Raw genomic sequence first — 21,312 nt, 5'->3', positions numbered from 1 at the left:
TTCCTAAAGTGGATGCCTTTTTAATTGGTGTAGTTGATGCAAAGCGCAAACCCGGTGTCTTAGCGTCTAGCCACGGGAGGGGGGGCGTTAGGTTTAGGGACCCCGAGGGGACATAGGGTTAGGCAACCCCCAGTAGGGTTAGGTGCCACTAGGGGGGGCTAGGGCCTCGCACCCTCCCCCCCCGGGAGGGTTAGGTTTGGGTGCATGGAGGGGGGTAGGTTTAGTGACTCTGGGGGGACATAGAGTTAGGCACCCCCAGGGAGGTCTAGGGTAGGAAAAGGGGGGTCTCGGGCTAGGCACCACTAGGGGGGGATAGGAACCCCCCCAGGAGGGTTAGGTTTTGGGTGCAGTGAGGGGGAGTTAGGTTTAGGTACTAATGGGGGGGAGGTTAGGGTTAGGCACTAAGGGGGGGGGTTAGGGTTTGGCACCATTAAGGGAGGGTTAGGGTTAGAGGGGGGGGAGGGGAGGGTTAGGTTACTTACCAGCCCCAGTCGGGAATTAGGTCCGTTGGAGTTCCGCTGTCTGTACTTGATCCGGCGGCTATTCAGCTGCCGGCATTAAATACCAATTCTGGATAAACAGATATTCAAGAACTGAACATTTCTTCTAATTCTTTTGCCCTGTAATGTCACGCCTGAGGGTTGGTTTGGATAGGAACAGGTGTAGAAGGCTGAAGGGAAGATCAGAGATGCGTGAAGAAAGTTAGGTGTCTTGAGCCAGGACTTCCTCCTGTAATTGTGTGAGGAGATAGAGATATAGCAGTGGATGATGGGCCCGAAGGTGAGGACAGAAACATAATGTCTTTATTAAACAGCAGGTTGGAATGAGAACTGGAGGAGATAATACTGAATGAATGAGCAGAATCGGTTTGGGATTGATTATGCTGGATTGAGAGCTGGATCGGTTTGAGACCAATGTTGAAGAATAGAATAACTTAATTTATAAGAAACCAATATTAATGAATTGATGAACTTGATTGGTTGGGATAGATGTTGATGAATTGATGAACTTAATCAGTTGGAACCGATGTTGATGAATTGAGGAACTTAATTGATAAAATCCGATGTTGATGAATTGATGAACTTGATCGGTTGGAACTGGGGGTGTGCACCAGCCACTTTTCGTGTTTTGCTTTTGGATCTGGATCTTTCTTCCGGGTTTTGGTTTGGTTTTGGATCTGTATTTTTTTGGAAAAAAAGCATAAAAACAGCTAAAATCACAGAATTTGGGTTTCTTTTGTTATTACGCTATTAGTAACCTCAATAACATTAATTTCCACTCATTTCCAGTCAATTCTGACCTCACTTCTCACTATATTGTTTTTAGGCTAAAAAGGTTGCACCAAGGTAGCTGGGTGACTATGCTAAGCGACACAAGTAGGCGGCACAAACACGTGGCCCATCCAGGAGTGGCACTGCAAAACTAGGCCCCAAAGAGTACATAATGCAAAGAAAAAAAAAAGGTGCAAAATGGAATTGTCCTTGGGCCCTCCCACCCATCCTTATGTTGTATAAACAGGACATGCACACTTTAACAAACCAATCATTTCAGCTCCAGGGTCTGCCACACGACTGTGGCTGACATGATTGGCTTGTTTGGGCCCCCACAAAACAAGCTGGCAATTAATCTGTCCCTGCACAAACTGTCTCTATGGAGGCAAGATGTCGTCCTCATCCTCCTCATCCACCGATTCCTCACCCTCTTCAGTGTTGTGTACATCCTCATCCTCACAGAGTATTAATTCGTCCCCGCTGGAATCCACCACCACAGGTCCCTCTGTACTTTCTGGAGGCTGGTCTTCCCGGAAGAATTGATAATTCATTTTGATGAACATCATCTTCTCCACATTTTGTGGAAGCAACCGCCTATGCGTTTCGCTGACAAGGTTCCCAGCTGCACTATAAACTCTTTCGGAGTACACACTGGAGGGGGGACAACTTAGGTAAAATAGAGCCAGTTTGTACAGGGGCCTCCAAATTGCCTCTTTTCCCTGCCAGTGCAGGTACAGACTGTCTGACATACCTACTTGGATGCTGTCATCAATGTAATCCTCCACCATTCTTTCAATGGTGACAGCATCATATGCAGTGACAGTAGACATTGTCAGAAATTGTTGGCAGGTCCTTCAGTCCGGACCAGATGTCCAAACTTGGTCCTGTCTGCCCTGCATCACCGCCAGCGGGCTGGTTAGGATATCTAAGTTGATTCCTGGCAGCCCCAGTTGCGGGAGAAAATGAAGGAGATGTTGCCGTGTCACGTTCCTCTTAAACTGAGAGACACCACATAGGCTTTAAACCTATTATCAAGCACGGTGGCCAAAATGTAGTGGTCTGATTTCAACAGATTGACCAAACTCAAATCCTGGCAAAGCGAATGAAGGGCTTCATCCACAAGTCCCACATGCCGAGCGGAATCGCTCCATCTTAGCGCCTCCTTCACTTTCTCCAGCTGCTTCTGCAACAGCCTGATGAGTGGAATGACCTGACTCAAGCTGGCAGTGTCTGAACTGACTTCACATGTGGCAAGTTTGAAGGGCTTGAGAACCTTGCACAACATGGAAATCATTCTCCACTGCGCTTCAGTCCGGTGCATACCCCCTCCTTTACCTATCTCATAGGTGGATGTATAGGCTTTAATGGCCTTTTGCTGCTCCTCCATCCTCTGAAGTATATAGAGGGTTGAGTTCCACCGCATTACAACCTCTTGCATCAGGTGATGGCAGGGCAGGTTCAAGAGTGTTTGCTGGCGCTCCAGTCTTTGGCACACAGTCGCTGAATGGCGAAAGTGGCCCTACATTTTTCAGGCCACCAAAGCGACTCCTGCATGCCCCTGTCGTTTTTCAAAAAATTCTGCACCACCAAATTTATTGTGTGAGCAAAATATGGGACGTGCTGGAATTTTTCCCTTGATGTAATGCCCGCACAATATTGGTGGCATTGTCAGATATCACAAAGCCCCAGGAGAGTCTAAGTGGGGTAAGCCATTGGGCGATGATTTCCCTCAGTTTCTCTAAGAGGTTGGCGTTTCTGAGATGCTGCTACTGGTGACACTGCTGTTGTTGCTGCGTAAGGTGATACATCTACCCAGTGGGCTGTCACAGTCATATAGTCCTTAGTCTGCCCTGTTCCTCTTGTCCACATGTCCGTGGTTAAGTGGACATTGGGTACAACTGCATTTTTTAGGACACTGTGGACACTTTTCTGACGTCTCTGTACATTCTCGGTATTGTCTGCCTAGTGAAGTGGGGTCTAGATGGGATTTGATACCGGGGACACACTACCTCCATCAATTGTCTAAATGCCACTGCACTAATGACGGATACCGGATACACATCTAACACCAACATAGCTGTCAAGGCCTCAGTTATCTGCTCTGCAACAGGATGACTGCTGTTGTACTTCATCCTCCTTGCAAAGGACTGTTGGATGGTCAATTGCTTAGTAAAAGAAGTAGTGGTGTTCCAACTTCCTCTCTGGGATGATGAGCGACTCCCAGCAGCAACAGCAGCAGTGGCAGCAGTAGTTGTAGCAATGCAGGATCCTCCGGAGGAATCCCGGATAGGAGAGGAGTCAGTCATGCCAGTGACATGGCCTGCAGGACTACTTATGATCCTGATTGAGGAGGAAATTGATGAGGAGGGCATTGCTGGTGTGGTTTGCAGGCACTTGGATACAACAGGACAAACGGATATAGGTGTCCCTAGACCGCTTACAGTCTTAGCCACAGTTTCTGAACTTGACAGTGACTTTATATGAATGCACTGCAGGTGACGTATAAGGGAGGATGTTCCTAGGTGGTTAACGTCCCTACCCCTACTTATTACACCTTTACATAATCTACATATGGCAAGACAGTTGTTGTCCGGATTTGGATAGAAATAATTCCAGACCGAAGAGGTGGATTTTTTGGTCTTCTGCCCAGGCATGACGATGGGCTTTTTCATCCCACGGACAACAACTGTCTCCCCCGGTGCCTGATTTAAACAAACCACATCACCATCTGAATCGTCCTCATCGCCAGCTACACCAATATCCTCATCCTGTTGTACTTCAACAGTGACATCTTCAATTTTAATATCAGCAACTGGACTGTGGGTGCTCCTTCCAGCACTTGCAGAGGGCGTGCAAATGGTGGATTGAGCCACCTCTTTCCATCCAGTTTTGGGAAGGTCGGGAATCGCAACCGCCAACACACTTGGACTCTCCTTGGGGATTTGTGATAACTTCTTAGAACGCACAGTTCTTTGCTGTGCTTTTGCTAGCTTAACTCTTTTAATTTTTCTAGCGGGAGGAGGAGGGCTTCCATAGTCATGTGAAGCTGAACCACTAGTCATGAACATAGGCCAGGGCCTTAGCTGTTCCTTGCCACTCCATGTCAGAAATGGCATATTGGCAAGTTAAAATGTATTTTTTGGGTCATTTTCCTGAACTTTGGCTTTCTGGATTTTACATGCCCTTTACTATGACATTGGGCATCGGCCTTGATAGACGACGTTGATGGCATTACATCATCTATGTCATGACTACTGGCAGCAGCTTCAGCAATAGGAGGAAGTGGTTCTTGATCTTTCCCTATTTTATCCTCCAAATTTCTTTCCTCCATTATTTTTATGGAGTGTATTATTTTTATGGAGTGAATAACCCCTGTGAAAATTATTTGGATGAATTAAATCACCCCTTTTTATTTGGAGTGAATATACACAGGGCACAGGTCAGCGTAGCCCTACAATACACACGTAAAAATTATTTGGATTAATTAATTAACCCCTGTAAAAATTATTTGGATTAATTAAAAAACCCCATTTTATTTGGAGACTGGAATGAATACACACCACAGGGCACCGTAGCCCTTCACCACACAGGGCAGCCCCTGAAAAAATTATTTGGACTGAATATACACAGGGCCGATGCAAGGTTTATTGGCACCCTGGGTATTTCTTCAGCCTTACACCCCCCCCCTCGATAGCTACACAAGCCCTTATACAGTGCCCCCAGTAGTTCCCCCAGTAGTGCCCCCCCTATGCAGTGCCTCAGTAGTGCCAGCAGTAGTGGCCCCCCTATGCAGTGCCCCCAATATAGTGCCTCTTATACAGTGCACTCAGTAGTGACCCTTATACAGTGCCCCCAGTAGTGGCCCCCCATATGCAGTGCCCCCAGTAGTGGTCCCACCAGTGCAGTGCCTCCAGTAGCAGTAGTAGTCCCCCCAGCAGTGCCCCCAGTAGCAGTCCCCCCTAGCAGTGCACCTAGTAGTAGCCCCCCCAGCAGTACCCCCAGCAGTAATCGCCCCTTATATATTACCCCAAGTACTAGTGCTCCTAGCAGTGCCCCTAGTAGTAGCCCCTCCAGCAGTGCCCCCAGCAGTAATCCCCCTATGTAGTGCCCCCAGTAGCAGTCCCCCCAGCAGTGCCCCCAGTAGCATTCCCCCATCAGTGGCACCAGTAGCAGTCACTCCCAGCAGTAGTCCTCCCAGCAATACCCCTAGTAGTGGTACTACCAGTGTGCAGTGCCCCCAGTAGTAACCCAGGCAGTGCCCCCAGTAGTACCCCCAGCAGTGCCCCTAGTAGTAATCCTCCTCTATGCAGTGTCCCCTAGTAGTGGACCTACCAGTGTGCAGTGCCCCCAGTAGTAACCAAAGCAGTGCCCCTAGTAGTACCCCCACAGCGCCCCTAGTAGTAATCCTCCTTTATGCAGTGTCCCCCAGTAGTGGTCCCACCAGTGTACAGTGCCCCCAGTAGTACCCCCCGCAGTGCCCCTAGTAGTACCCCCAGCAGTGCCCCTAGTAGTAATCCCCTTCTATGCAGTATCCCCCAGTAGTGGTCCCACCAGTGTACAGTGCCCCCAGTAGTACCCCCAGCAGTGCCCCTAATAGTAATCCTCCTCTATGCAGTGTCCCCCAGCAGTGGTCCTACCAGTGTGCAGTGCACCCAGTAGTAACCCAGGCAGTGCCCCTAGTAGTACCCCCAGCAGTGCCCCTAGTAGTAATCCTCCTCTATGCAGTGTCCCCCAGTAGTGGTCCTAACAGTGTGCAGTGCACCCAGTAGTAACCCAGCAGTGCCCCTAGTTGTACCCCCAGCAGTGCCCCTAGTAGTAATCCCCCTCTATGCAGTGTCCCCCAGTAGAAGTCCCACCAGTGTGCAGTGCCCCTAGTAGGACCCCCAGCAGTGCCCCTAGTAGTACCCCCAGCAGTGCCCCTAGTAGTACCCCCCAGCAGTGCCCCTAGTAGTAATCCCCTTCTATGCAGTATCCCCCAGTAGTGGTCCCACCAGTGTACAGTGCCCCCAGTAGTACCCCCAGCAGTGCCCCCAGTAGTAATCCTCCTCTATGCAGTGTCCCCCAGCAGTGGTCCTACCAGTGTGCAGTGCACCCAGTAGTAACCCAGGCAGTGCCCCTAGTAGTACCCCCAGCAGTGCCCCTAGTAGTAATCCTCCTCTATGCAGTGTCCCCCAGTAGTGGTCCTACCAGTGTGCAGTGCACCCAGTAGTAACCCAGGCAGTGCCCCTAGTTGTACCCCCAGCAGTGCCCCTAGTAGTAATCCCCCTCTATGCAGTGTCCCCCAGTAGTAGTCCCACCAGTGTGCAGTGCCCCTAGTAGTACCCCCAGCAGTGCCCCTAGTAGTACCCCCCAGCAGTGCCCCTAGTAGTAATCCCCTTCTATGCAGTGTCCCCCATTAGTGGTCCCACCAGTGTGCAGTGCCTCCAGTAGTAGTCCCCCAGCAGTGCCCCCAATAGTACCCCCCCTAGTAGTCTACCCCTCCTGGCCAGTCACACACACAAAAAAAAAACCCTCCGCTTACCTCAATCCCCACTCCGTCATCTGCTTCTCCATCTTCCTAGGCCGGCCCGCTCTGCATGATGAGAGAGACACCCACTGTGGGAGCCAGAAAATTGAGCTCATGAGTGAGCTCCAGCCCGGCTCCGGCAGTGAGCGCAGCAGCCGATGAGAGTCTGACTGTCTCTCATCGGCTGCAAAAGCAAACACAAAGCCGGCGGTGGCTGTGTGTTTGTTATACTACAAACACAAGAAGAGGAGTTACAGGTGCACAACTCCAACATTTTAAATTATATAACACAATACATTTTTGCAATAGAATTTTGCAATAAATAAATAGAGGTTTAGGCATAATCATGGCCATGGTTATGGGCCTACCCACCGCGCCCAGGTAACCTCTGAGGGTAGGTCCCTAACATACTGGGGTTGAAGTTCAGCGTGCAGGACACCTCCAAACAAGCTCAGCTGAGCCACCCCAGGGCATCACTCTAATGAGAGAAGGTGACGTGTAAAAAGGTGTTAGATAGATAAGAGCAGCTACTGCTGCATATAGTGAGGTGAAAAATAAAGATGTAAAAAAAATACATATATATTAACCAAACAATAGAGGTGCTAGAAAAAAAAAATGTTATACTGTACTAGTGCATCTATGGGTTGATTTTTGGGGTGTGGGTCCCCTGGATTGCTTTGGTTGGGCTACTTCAGGGCATCGCATTATAAACACATTTTCCTTTCTTGCACTTCTAGCACCTCTATTGTTTGTTTAATATATATGTATTTTTTTACATCTCGGCGCCCAGCTCGGTTCGGGGGGGGGGTGCTCGGGGGGTTCGGATTTCGAAAATCCGTACCCACTCATCCCTAGTTGGAACCAATGTTGATGAATTGAGGAACTTAATTGATACGAGTCCGATATTGATGAATTTATGAACTTGAATGGTTGGAACTGATGTTGATGAATTAAGGAACTTAGGCCCTCATTCAGAGCCGTTCGCTATTTGCGTTCGTTCGTTCAAAAACAAGGGGTGGCTATGCAAATGATCCGTTCGCACATTGCAGTCTGTTCACACCTCTAACTCTGAACGAGCGAGCGAAACATACGCTCGTTTATTTGATAAAAACGCCCCCTGGCCGCTCGCACCATACGTCATGTCCGCTATTTATTAGATTAATCGAGTACATCGAACAGGATATGAACTGCTCGCTATTCTTGTGGTTGGTTTTTTCAACCGCTATTTTGCGAGCAGTTCTGAGTTAAAAAAAGCCAAGTGACGTGGTCATTGACGCTGCTATATTAATTATGCACACCCATAAAACGCCCGTTTTGACCTTTTGGCACGCCTGCGTTCGGATCTCCACTCCCCGTTTTCAAGCACCTTCCCCTGTTACCACCCACATACGCCTCATTCTGTCACTCAAAATAGCAGGCACTCGCTATATTGCGTACAAATGATTTTCGGCCGCACTGACTGGTTCGTACATGCGTACTAAAAACTGTACGCATGCGCAGATATGCGAACATCGCTCGGAACGAGCGTACTGCCGCTAGCGAGTGGCTCTGAATGAGGGCCTTAATTGATAAGAGTCCAATGTTGAAAGCATCGGATACACCGATGGTTGGAGGTATCGGATGAAACCGACGGTGGCTGTAAGAACAAGTCTCAGTGGTAAAAACCAGACTGGTGTGCAAGGTATAGGAGACTTTTTTTTAACAGATCTAAGAACTGGATTCAGCAAGGAACAAAATTGCAAATACGCATGCAATCGGCTGATTGTTGCGTGCTATGCATGCATGAACTGGCCATTGCGATTGGGACTGTGGGGGTCATTCAGACCCGCTCGTGAGCGGCAGAACACTCGGAAGTGGGTCGATGTTCCCCACTGCGCATGCGCACGATGGAGGGAGCTCCGTCGTGCGCATGTGCGAGACCCGGCGAGCGACGGGCTCACCATCGCTCTGGGTCTCGCACCAAAGGGGGCGTGCTGTCGATGTTGATTGACAGCACGCCCCCTTTTTTGGGCGTGCCGGGGGCGTGCCTGCCAGACGGAGCAGGGGGGCGTGCCTGCCAGACGTATCAGTGGGAGTGATTTTGGCTCTGATAGACCCAAAATCACTCCAGGGCTTGCGGCAGCGAGACCCTACCGCAGGGTCTCTGTCGCAAGCCCGATGGTCGCGATGGTCAAGACCATCGTGACCATCATCATGGACGCTCGCTATAGCTGTCGGTGGTAACCCACAGCTATGCGAGCGTCCATGAGGACGCTCCAAAAAAAGGTAGGAGGGCCCTGATTCAGAGCGAGCGCTCTGGTCAGAGCGTTCAGCTCTGAATCAGGCCCAGTGATCACAATGACTACGCAGACACCTTCGCAAAGTGATTGACAGGAAGTGCCATTTGTGGGTGGTGACGGGGGGATGGTCGGGCGAATGCAGGCGTGCCAGTGCCTTTCAATGTTGTTGTAAGGGCGTGCATAACTTATCCACTGCGATGGCCTACATAGCCTGAGGCCTGATCGCGTGCGTGGAAGTTAGGAATTTCTGAGTAAGGTCAGAGCTTGTGCAAGTGTGCGTGAGGCTGCAATGGTACTCAATTGTGCTGATGGTTTTGCAGTCTTTCGAAATGTTATGGATGTGTGATAAGTAAAGTGGGCATCCTTGTGTAGTGCTGCGAGGGCATTGCGATCACAATGGATTAGCATACTATTGCAGTTGAACTGCCTGCGTAATCGTTATTGTATTTGCAGTTGCTTTCCTTAGTGAATTAGGCCCTGGGACCGTTCAGATACAAAGTACCTGGTAGCTCAGCACTGAGCTGTAACTTCATCAAAAATCTACATTGCACTGGCAACAGTGGCCAGTCAGGAGATGGAATTTATAGGGGAGGATCTCCAGGGATTGGATGCTGCGATCAGCTGGTCTGGGAGCAGTGCTCTGAGTGGAGGAAGAGTGTCAGGTGACAGAGTCCAACATTGCTGCGCCCATACTGTTGTTCTGGAGGGAACACTGGCATGCAGTGTGAGCGGACCTCTGTGCTATCGGGAGTAATGCACAGCGTGAGCGGATCTCAGAGCTAGCCTGGACAGGCACCGGAGAGGTAAAAAGGTGGTTTTAAGTGTCCGGAGTGTGATATGTAAACAGTGAGACACTCTGGGTTAGATTTACTTTGGCTTGCTAAAGCTTTTGCAAGCCATCTCTTCTTGGTGGCTTTGACCTTGAAATTTAAAGAGCCTTTTATACCAAGTGCAAAGTGTGGCATGTTTTACACTTAATATTAGTGCGGCTTTAAATTTCCTGATCAGGCCTATCAAGAAGCAATGATTTGCAAAAACCACTAAATACTACATCTTGCTCTTTGACTCAGAGGTCATGTGACCTGCTCCACATACAGTAAATGAGCCTGATTTACTGCATACTTGCCAACTCTCCCTGATTGTCAGGGAGACTCCCTGAAAATGAAGCAATATCCCCAACTCCCTGAAGAGTGTAGCAATCTCCCTGATTGCACCTTACCCCCATTATATAGCTGCTATATAAAAGTAAAAACAGAGATATGTACATTCAAATGAGATTTTTAGTGTAATTTCCATGTATTGGTTATAAGGCCCAATGATCCCTATGGTTACATGCATTTTCTGAAAAGTATCAATGTATTTTCATCAATAAATAGATCTTACTAACTGCTTTGGGGCTCATTTACATTTGGATGTAAATACATTTTATGACACGCCTCTCAGATGTAGCAGTACACGCCCACTTTACCGCCACGCTCATAGGCGTTGATTTCACAATCTCCCTGAAATGCTTTTTCAAAAGTAGGCAAGTATGATTTAATGACACACACGAGTTCTAGCTGAAAGCCTGTGAGTGTGACTGGCAGCCATATCTGTCATCGCACCAGAGACATTTTGATCATGATTTGCATTATGCCATTAGATGCATCCATAAGCTTGGTATGAAAAAAGTACACAATTCAGTAAAGGGAGTCCTAATGATCCTCACATTTATGATTTATTTAAACCATGCAGTGTTCTAGATTAAATATTGAACATTTAAAATGATTGAAAAAATGGGTGGTTTTAAAGTAGTAGGTGGGTGTACTTTTTAATGTGACATTTTTTACACTATTGCACATGTGGGCCTTATTCAAAGTGAGACATAAACGCTATTTGTGGCTCTTTTTGCAGCAAGTTGCATTTTCCTTTAGTGTGAGTGTGCATCTTTTCACAATGTGTGTTGGTTTTCAGATACGACAGATCCACTACGTATATCTAGGAGGAGTAACTCGGACTGAAATGAGCATGCAGGCATCGGCAGTGGTTGTACAAATGGAACCAAAGTACAGTAATGGCATCGTAAGGGTGTAGTCACAAATTGTGACTAAAATGGTTGTGGGAAGTGGCAAACATAGCTGACTGGAGAGCTCTGAGTTAGTCCTAGTCTAAACTGCGCACTGATGACGATGACTGCATCCGATTAGTCGCTCACATTGTAAACACACCAATATATGCAAACTCAGTAAAACTGCTGAAACTGTGTTTTTAAAGTCACTTTACACTGCAGCGCACACTCATTTTATACAAATAAATAATGCTTCATACTCAGTTGGGGAAGGGGAAGCCTATATGTATAAATAAATATTTCCTATTAGTGTCTGTTTCAGTTCACAACTCAGGTGCTGCAATCCACTTGGGTACTTCTTTTCAGTTCTCACAGTGAAACTACTCCTCCAGTTGTTCTCGAGCTGCATCAGACCTGGGCACATGAAGGCGAGTAAAGGGGAGTGACCGTTTGTGTCCGACTCTACATAAAGCCCTATGTTTCTCAAAATGTTTCCAGCTTTCTGAAATACACAACTCACATCTAGTTTGAGGCATAATTGCCGGGATTAGTCAGTATCCCGGTGTGCGGGATGCTGATGATCGAAATACCAGTGCCGGAATCCTGACAGCATCGGGATCCCGACATGAGAATCCCAGCCGCTGTCATCCCAAGGGTAAGTATCGGGGGTTAGGGAGAGGGTTAGGCTTAGGCACTGGGCAGGGGGAGGTTAGGGTTAGGCACTAAGATGGGAGGTAAGGCACTAAGGAGGGAGGGTTAGGGTTAGGCACTGGAGAGGGGGAGGTTAGGGTTAGGCACTAAGGGGGAGGTTAGGAGCTAAGGAGGGAGGGTTAGGGTTAGGCACCGGTGAGGGGGAGGTTAGGGTTAGGCACTAAGGGGGAGGTTAGAAGCTTAGGAGGGAGGGTTAGGCACCGAAGAGGGGGAGGATAGGGTTAGGCACTAAGATGGGAGGTTAGGCACTAAGGAGGGAGAGTTAGGGTTAGGCACGGAAGAGGGGGAGGTTAGGGTTAGGCACTAAGGGGGAGGTTAGGAGCTAAGGAGGGAGGGTTAGGGTTAGGCACCGGTGAGGGGGAGGTTAGGGTTAGGCACTAAGGGGGATGTTAGAAGCTTAGGAGGGAGGGTTAGGGTTAGGCACCGAAGAGGGGGAGGATAGGGTTAGGCACTAAGATGGGAGGTTAGGCACTAAGGAGGGAGAGTTAGGGTTAGGCACGGAAGAGGGGGAGGTTAGGGTTAGGCACTAAAATGGGAGGTTAGGGTTAGACACTAAGGAGGCAGGGTTGGGTTTAGGCCCCGGCGAGGGGGAGGTTAGGGTTCGGCACTAAGGGGGAGGTTAGGGTTAGGCGCTAGGGAGGGGGGGTTATTGGTAAAGGTTAGTCTTACCTTACTTATCTAAGAGTGTTGGGATACGGTCTGTTGTTATGCCATTGTCGGTATTCTGACCAGCGGTATCCCTACCGCCGTGATTCCATACCCAACCCTAATTGCCTACTCTACCGGAATGGCCAGGAGGCTCCAAAAAATCAGATGGTGCCCCTGGCCACCCAGTAAAGTGGGCATGTCTCCCGCACCCTCCCCCGTATCCCCCTTCACTTGCTTGCACTCCCTCCCCTGCGGCTGCCCCCTTACAGAGCACAAGTGGGCTGTCCAGGGGACCGATGGAGCGATTCGGGACTGTTTTCTTGGCACTGTATAGTGGGGGTGGGGCCACTATGATGCAAACGTGTTTTGTGGTGCACAACCAGTTCTCTTTGTAAATGTAAAGTCTGTTGAGATTACATTTAAAAAGTTTAATGAAAATAACAGTAGTAATTAATAAAACCTAAAAACGATAAAACCAGTATGATCGATTTTTTGGCGTTACTTAAATTATAAAGCTGCTACAGTTTCAGATACATGTTAGATCATTGCCTTATTTATATATTTTCGGGAGATACTAAAAAAAAAATTTCTGCGACATGAGTAAAACTAGTAACTACATAAAGCAAAAGAATCAGATGTCTGCTGGGCAAATTGACAGAACTAATTAATCTTGGATGCAGCATGCTATAGAGTGTGTCCTTTGCTGCACCTGCTCGGATCCAATGTAATTACATGATGGCACTATTAATACTAGAGAGCCTGAGTCAGGATAGGGTTATCTTTTCTTTTTAGTAATTGATTGCTAGCTGATTAGTGGACAACATTTTTCTTGTAACGTAATTGCCTTTGTGTTACAGCGGCCTCTATGACCTGGAGCCAAGTCCTGGTTTTCAGAGGACCAGAAGATTGTACAGCAGAGTTTTTGAAGTAATGAGGTAGAACTCAATCACTGCACGATCACACCGCTGAAGTGGAATGTATTTAAATCATTTTCTGAGTACTTGCAATTATACATTCGGCGGTTTGTTTTTGCTTCTGTCAAGCATCCTCCATATTTAAATGTTCCATTTGAAAGCAAAAACATTTCAATGAATGATCACATTAGTTGTACAAGGGGAATATCAGAGTGTGTAAATATAGGATGGGAGGTTGATTACATCATTTCGGTCTCATCACCATCACCATTCTTGCACCTGGAATGTTGCCAACCATGTTCCATTCAGCCAATCATGTAATTCCCTGCTACATCATTGAGAAGAATGTTTATTTTACTATAACTGTTGTCTCGTGCTGTGAAAACGGAAGATTCAATTGTACAGAGGCTATTAAAACTCTTTAGCATATAATTTGTTAATAGACATAACATCTTCTAATATGGTGAAATATTTGCGCTAAACATGTTGGAAATGGGAATAATTTTGGAACACGAGGGAATTTAGTTTGCTAGGTGTTTGTTTTTATTGAGCTTTATTTGTTTTCTTTGGAGAGCAAATTACTTTTGGTAATTATTTGCTATTCACTTGTTTTCTTGTTGAAATAAGCGGATGGATTCTCATTACCGATACCCATTGAAAGTTCCAATTATGGTGGAATTAGCAAACAGAAAACCATATGACATTTGATGTTCTCTCCAACTATAAATACACCTCATGTATTTCTTCTGGGGACAAGGGTGCTGAATAAGGGGGCAGATGGCACACATTACCTGGCCATCTGTGGGTGCCCAGGAGTGCAGGGGAGAGTATGCCCCTGATGCACCATAGATATGTTCCCAATAAGGGGGCCTAGTTGCAATACTGTGTCCATGCCCCCCCCAGCATGCTGGCCACCCCAATGTCTCAGTGGCTCTGGTCATACCCTAGTACTGTACTTTCGTGTTATAGGTTTTGCTTAATGACCTGATGCATTATTGGATTACTAGTAAAATGGACCCAGCATATGCTATATCACCTCATTCTGAGTAGTGGCCTTTCCCCTCCCTGCTAACAGATCCCAATACACTACTCTTACCTCAGCTGTGACCCCCTTTCCTCTTTCCCCTGCATTAGGAGCTGTTAGCGGAGAGGAGGCAAGGCCACTGCTCAGAATGTGCAGCCACTCGTGTAGTGTGCACAACTCCTGTACATGTGGTAGTCTAACATTGTGTATTTTACTGCACGGGTGCAAGGTATATGCACAATGTGGGGCCAGTGATGTAGGGACAATGTAGGGTGCCATTGTCAGTGTTCAAACACGGTCCCATTGGCACATCACATGCATCGGCCCTTCATCATAATTAATGTAATTGCCTCCTTTGTTTGCTGATTTTGTACTGCTCCTGTCCATCTGTGTATGACTCAGCATACCTGATTCCTCATTTTCTTTGGTCACTAGTTAGAAACATATAGGTCAGTGACTTTAATTATGTGTACAAGACCTGGTTGCAGCTGAGTACCTAGTTAGAGATGAACACCATGAATAGCTTTAACAATATTATTATTGCTGAATTCTAAAGTTCCACAGTGCTCCACAATGCACAACAGTAGGCAAAACAGAACGTATATAAAACAGGGTCATACAAGGTAGACAAAATACATGCAAACATAAAACAATGTGTAATGAATTCCCTGCTCATGATAAAGTGTACATTCTAATTGGAAAAGGGTTCAGCTGAGACAAGAGGAGCATGTGTCGCTCAGCATGGAGATTAGGGCAGTTGTGAGTGTGCATTACAGTGGGTAGTATATTGTAGGTTGAATTATTATATGCTTTAATGAACATAAGAGTTGTCAAAGAGAGGTTAAATATTTATATGCTGTGAGAGTCTGATCTGCATGGTAGGGATTCCCATAGGTTAGAAGCCATCAAAGGAAAGGTGGTTACCAGCGATGAGGAGGTGTACAGGTCAGAGATACAGCTGAGAGGGAGAGTATTTTGAGGTGATATTTTAGATTTATGAAGCGGAGGTTTGTCGCGGAAAAGCTGATTTTGCATAAGCATGGGCATAACTGCACATGATATTGCGTTAACAGAAACCTGTAACTTACCCTTATAAATTGGTGTGTAGCATCCTTTGTATATGGATAGGTGACAAAACCCTGTGTTGGTATAAACATGTAATGTTCCCTTATAAATTGGTGTGTAGCATCCTTTGTATGTGCATAGGTGACAATACTCCTCTGGACTAATTCCCTTTTGAAGATGAGCCAGAGAGATTGTAGGAAGTTCTGTCTTCCTGCCTCAGCCATAAATATGTTCAATTGTATGTGGCATATAAGAAAAATGCCTGTAGAAATTACAAGACATCTGGCCAGGCCGTTGATAAACATCATTAATAGCCCTGATAAACATCATTAATAGCCCTGTGTTCTGTGTAGGGTCAGAGATCAAAGACTGGGGTCTGGTTATAACCCCACAGGAGGTCAGGCTTTCAAGTCAATGAGAGACAGACCGACCAGCAAGGTGTCAAATCTTTCTCCTAACCTCTGAGCTTCAAACAGGAGGGAGTGAGCAGTTACCTAACCCCTGCTCATCTGACCAAGAGACCCTGTGTTACAGTCACCTAAACAATGGAAGGGTTAAACTATACCAAGTGGGGGAGTGACCCAGAGCAGCCTGTTGAAAGGGAATAACAATGTGTGCGTGATAGGAGACATTGTTCATTTTGCATGAGGGTATCGAAAGATACAGATGTTCCGAAGTTGTCCATTGGGATGGCCTCATCCCAGAATCACTTAAGTTGATGTGGTCCAAGTGGTTTGTTTCTCCAATTTATTTTATTTTATTTCTGGAAATTGTGAGTAATTGTGTGATTCCTTTTAACCTTATTATATTCTTGTAACTTTTGTAACTAAGCTTTGAAAATTTTCTTGAATTAAACATTAATTCGTTCTCAATCTGTGTTTTTATGACCTAAGGCCTTATCTGGCAAATGTTACCTATTTTTCTAAGTATTGATAATTGTGTGTGCAGGTGGGAGCAGAAGCCTACCTTGTGCTTTAGCATTATAGTTTTCTTCTGCTGGTGGCAGTTACCTGGTTTATTTAACCACACATGCTGAGGTAACCTGTAAAAGTCATGGGCAGCGATTCTCAGACTGGCGTATCTGGAGGGTCAGCAGTCATCATCATCAGCATGCATTGGTGCAAGAACATACCCTCACCTCTGAATATCCTGCAACTCCATCTACATGTCCACAACGCACCCTTGGAATTCTCATTTTACATGCAAATGCCCTGTTGTCGTCCAATTACACGTCTCAGTCAAGTGAATATTTCACTGAGAAGTGTGTGACTTTATTGGCCAGAAACTGGACTTTTGTTGATTTGAAAATACATTTCTGAAGTTCAGCCTAGAAAGAAAATTTTCTTTCTATGATATTGAAATAGGGATGCAGTTGAGGCAATTTCAGCGATCAAAACAGCTAAACTGTCTAATGTTTCACAAACAATAGGATCCTAAATCAATAGGTAACAATAGATGAAAGCACATACTCAAGATATGCCATATACATGCTTTAATTCAATGTGCAAAGCAAAACAAGCAAGTAGATGCAGATCGACTGAATGCAAGCTTCATCACAAAGAGTAATGGACTTTTTCAAATTCAGTGGTACAAAGAGAACAGGCAAAGGACTAAAGTGAAGGAGGGCGATATGGTCATATACATGATCCTTCAGCAAAATAGACAAGTGAATATGTGGCAGTACTCTACATCCCTGAGTGCTTGTTTCCAACAGTGAATTCTCCTGGTTCTAGGTTGTTGTGTCCATTTTCCTTGCATGGTTTGGTTGCTATGGGCAACATCTTCACTTCTAAAAACCCACACTTTAATACACCCCTTAGAGTCTGGAATTTGGATTTGCTTTACTCTAACCTGAACAGATCAGCAAATGCACTGGCCACCTTTACACCATTAACACCTGGAAAGAAGTCTACTTAGGAGTATTTTAGTGAGTTTTGCTGTTGGGTTACTGTCTCCCCAATGGAATGACCCTGATCATCATAGTCAATTTATTTTATGCATTTCTAATTTATAAAGAACATAATAATAATGTATTATCTTTTCAAGATGCTTTGAAAACTACCACATAAATAGACAGTAACTCTGACCACAAACAAAAGAATCTGGAACATGAATTCTGTAATCCCACTCATTTCACATTTTCATCTCTTCCAGTACAAACCACTGTATCATTAGAAGAATCTATACCAATCTATACCAATCGGCTCTATCAAGTTACTCTGTACATGCAGAAGAATTAATGTTATTTATACTTATGTCTATGGTTTAAATGTGGGCAAAAGGTTGATAATGCGATGTGTTCTAGATTTATTTATAAACCTTACTTGTTATAAGAAGAAATGAAATAATTCACACCAATATAGATTCTAAAATAAATGACAATGCTTTTACTTAAAGACAGCGTAATTATACATGTATTTTGCCAGTGCAGACTTACAACAAAAGACATAGATTATATTGGCAGCAGTAAAGAATACTTATACTTATTAATACATCATTTAAGATACCTTTGGATAAAATATTAAACAAAATGACTGATGCAACAGGGACTCATCTATTTACTTTAGAAAGGGAAGGGTAGGCCTTAATCCTCTCCAGGGCTGAGACCATTCGACAAATGCGACCCAGCTGCATCTCACACAACTATACTAAAACTGAATATCAACTTAAACATTTTTATATATTCTACATTAAACATGCATATATTCGTGAATTGCTGAATGTACAACCACATATTCCTGTGTTATCAAGGTCATCTGGCTCAAGTCTGCCCTGGGAAACCAGCAAATGCCAGTATCTTGGTCGATCCAAAGCAACCCATCTAGTATTTAAGTACCTTCTCTAAATTTTTTAAAAGAAAATATACAGCAGGTGAACATTACTGGTTCTATGTATTATTTATAGAGATGTGCGGTTCATTTTTCATGAAATAGGAACACACCCAAACTTAGGGGATCTGAGTCAAATTGAGTCCCAGTCAGGAATCACTTTGGGGTTCCGAGTCGAACTTAGTACCGTTTTGTATCTGCAGTAAGTTCGGAACTTGGATTTAAAAAACGAACTTGGGGTTTGGATTGCATGTAAATAGGCCCAAAATAGCAGGTTTATCAATTTTTTATAATTTTTTTATTGATTTTCATAGATTTTTAAAGGTATCCAAAACTGAATCCAAACTAAAACACTTGAGGGTGGTTTTGCCAGAATCAAAACCAAAACACGATGATGAATTAGAACAGAGACCAAAATATGGGGGTCCCCGCACATCTCTAATTATTTATGTTATAGCATAAATTGTAGCAATCTGTAGTTCAGTGCATAAATAAAAAAAACAAATAGAATTTTTCTTATTGTCTCCAAAACAGTTTAAATCAACCATTTAGTGGTCCTAGAGTATGCTGATGTGTTTTGTAGATCAGCTGAAATATTACTACCTCATAGACCTTAGGATTGTTCTATTGATTTATTTCCTGATACCATGTCCTCTAGAGGAAAGGTCTATGCTTTGTCCTATCCTGAGAGCAAGGCCGTGCAATAATATATACAGGACAATCTTAGTCATGGCTTCTACTGCCAGAGTATGAATTTTCTTTGTTGGTAAGTCTCTTATCTAACATTGTATTATTGAGATCTCAATTAAATAACAGTTATGAATAAATATTTCTTACTTCTTATAATTGATCTCTTTAATTCAATGTAAGCTAAAGTCTTCACTATGCTAGATCTAAGATGAGCATATCATTCAATGTTCATCAGACGATAGACAGAACAAAAACATGGCCTATAAGAGATAGGTATTATGAATATCTTGTAATTGCCTTTGGTCTCCAATGAGTTTTAGGATTTTGTCATTTTATACAGTTTTGGGCTTCTCTGTAATCAGCTATCATGCTTATATATTGCTAGCTTCTTCTTTTTCAGAGAAAAGTATTTTTAAAACTACTAAAATTATTTTTTTGATTTGTTATTAGAAGCTCATGGTCCAACATGAATCAGGAAATTGTCAAGGTATATTATTCTGGGCTCAATTAAGAAATCATTTAGATGTTTTTGGTTTTAGTACTTACTATAGATAATTTATTAAGGATGTATGTTTAGTAGTAGGACACATTACTGCTTTACTCTTCAGAAGCAGATTTGGTTTTCAATAAACATAAACAAACATTCATCTCAGCCTCAGTCTTGTGTTATTTAGAATATATTCTGCAACCATTCATTGTCAAGGTTAATGAGTTTAATGCCTCTGAAGCTGATCTTGGCACTATTCTCTCCCAGTATTCTGGATTCCAAAAACACTACATCCATGGACTTATTTCTACAGGAAATGTTCCTCATTAGCTAAAAGAAGCACTAAAAATGTTCCTGATCAGAAATGTTTTGAATGTATTAAACTAGTTGAAAGAATACATTTCAGAAAGACTGGACGCTCCTTGTTTTTGTTACATATATGGGACCGGAACATAAAATATCAAAGCTTTAGCTGTCACACAGTTTTCTGGCATGAACCCAAAGATGCATCTTAAATCTTTCACACATTCCCTCTTCAGACCAAAATAAACAGTACATGAAAACCCCCTTAAACTACTATATGCATATGTTCCAGGCAATTTCTATCTATCCACATACAGTAGCACAATACAGGGTGAAGATCCCGATCGTCCCTAAGGTAAGTATCACTAACCTAATTCTACCCCCTAACCCTCCCTTAGGAGTGCCTAACCCTAACCTCCCTCCCAAGTGCCTAACCCTAATCCCCCCTCTAAGTGCCTAAACCTAACCCCCCCTTCCCCGCTGCCTAAACCTAAGTCCCCTGAGGGGGTGTCTAACCCTAACCTTCCCCTGGGGGTGCCTAACCCTAACCCCCCCTTCCCCTAGCCTAACCCTAATCTCCCGGGGGGATGCCTAGTCCTAACCTCCCCCTGGGGGTTCCTAACCCTAACCCCCCCTTCCCCTAGTCTAGGACGGGGGTGCCTAATCATCGCAAAGTGAGTGACAGCTGTCAGTGTTTGTCTGTCAAGTTGAACGCCGTTTCATGGGCTTTCATAACGTTACCCATGTGATCTCCTGTGTGTCAGGAGAGCTCCCAAGGCTGCTGCAGTTTAGACCTTTAGCAAGGGCAAATGGCTGCACGATGTGCGTCGATGTTATTGATATTTACGCACAAAAGTGACATTGTAAGCATATGAGAAGGCAGCAGTTGGTGTACTTATGCTCGGAATAACTTTGCAACCATTAGCATATTTTTTGCAGCTGCAATGCGTATGAAATCGCAGCTTCAATCGTATAAGCGTCCGTCCCAGGCCCTTTATTAAATTGTATCGCTAACAGTCTGTCAAACAGTTGGCTTTGAAATTTGAAGATGAAGTATGCAATTGTAATGGTCTTCTGACCAACAAAGTGTTAGAGAGCGTTTTGCAAATTATTGAGAATTGAGTTGTCTCTTTCTTCCTCTTACTATCTTAAAAACAATGGCCCAGCTGAAAGAACTAATCAATCCTTCAAGATGTATGTGATAATCAATCTGATTGGGCCTCTTAATTCCCACAGGGCCACAGGATGGGGCTGATTCAGCAGCAGAGTAGGTAATTTTGGCACATTGTTCTGTAATAGGAATACTATTTTACTAACACGTCATCAGTCAGGAGGTTACATTTGATTGCAAGGAACAAGACCTCGAAAAGGTGATCAGGTCCATTTTTGGAGTATTACTACATGATATATTAGTTATTACTAACATTAGTTCTAAAAAGCAAGTGAACAGTAGGAGCTTGGCGAAGCTGATTAATAATATATGTCAGTTCGAGATACAGTTTTAACCACTGGCTTTAAAGAAAAATAAACCCTATTAAT

This window comes from Taudactylus pleione, unplaced genomic scaffold (genome assembly GCF_031769625.1).
Source record: "Taudactylus pleione unplaced genomic scaffold, aTauple2 ptg000017l, whole genome shotgun sequence".
Taxonomy (NCBI): domain Eukaryota; kingdom Metazoa; phylum Chordata; class Amphibia; order Anura; family Myobatrachidae; genus Taudactylus; species Taudactylus pleione.
Note: the sequence above shows the minus strand (reverse complement) of the source record.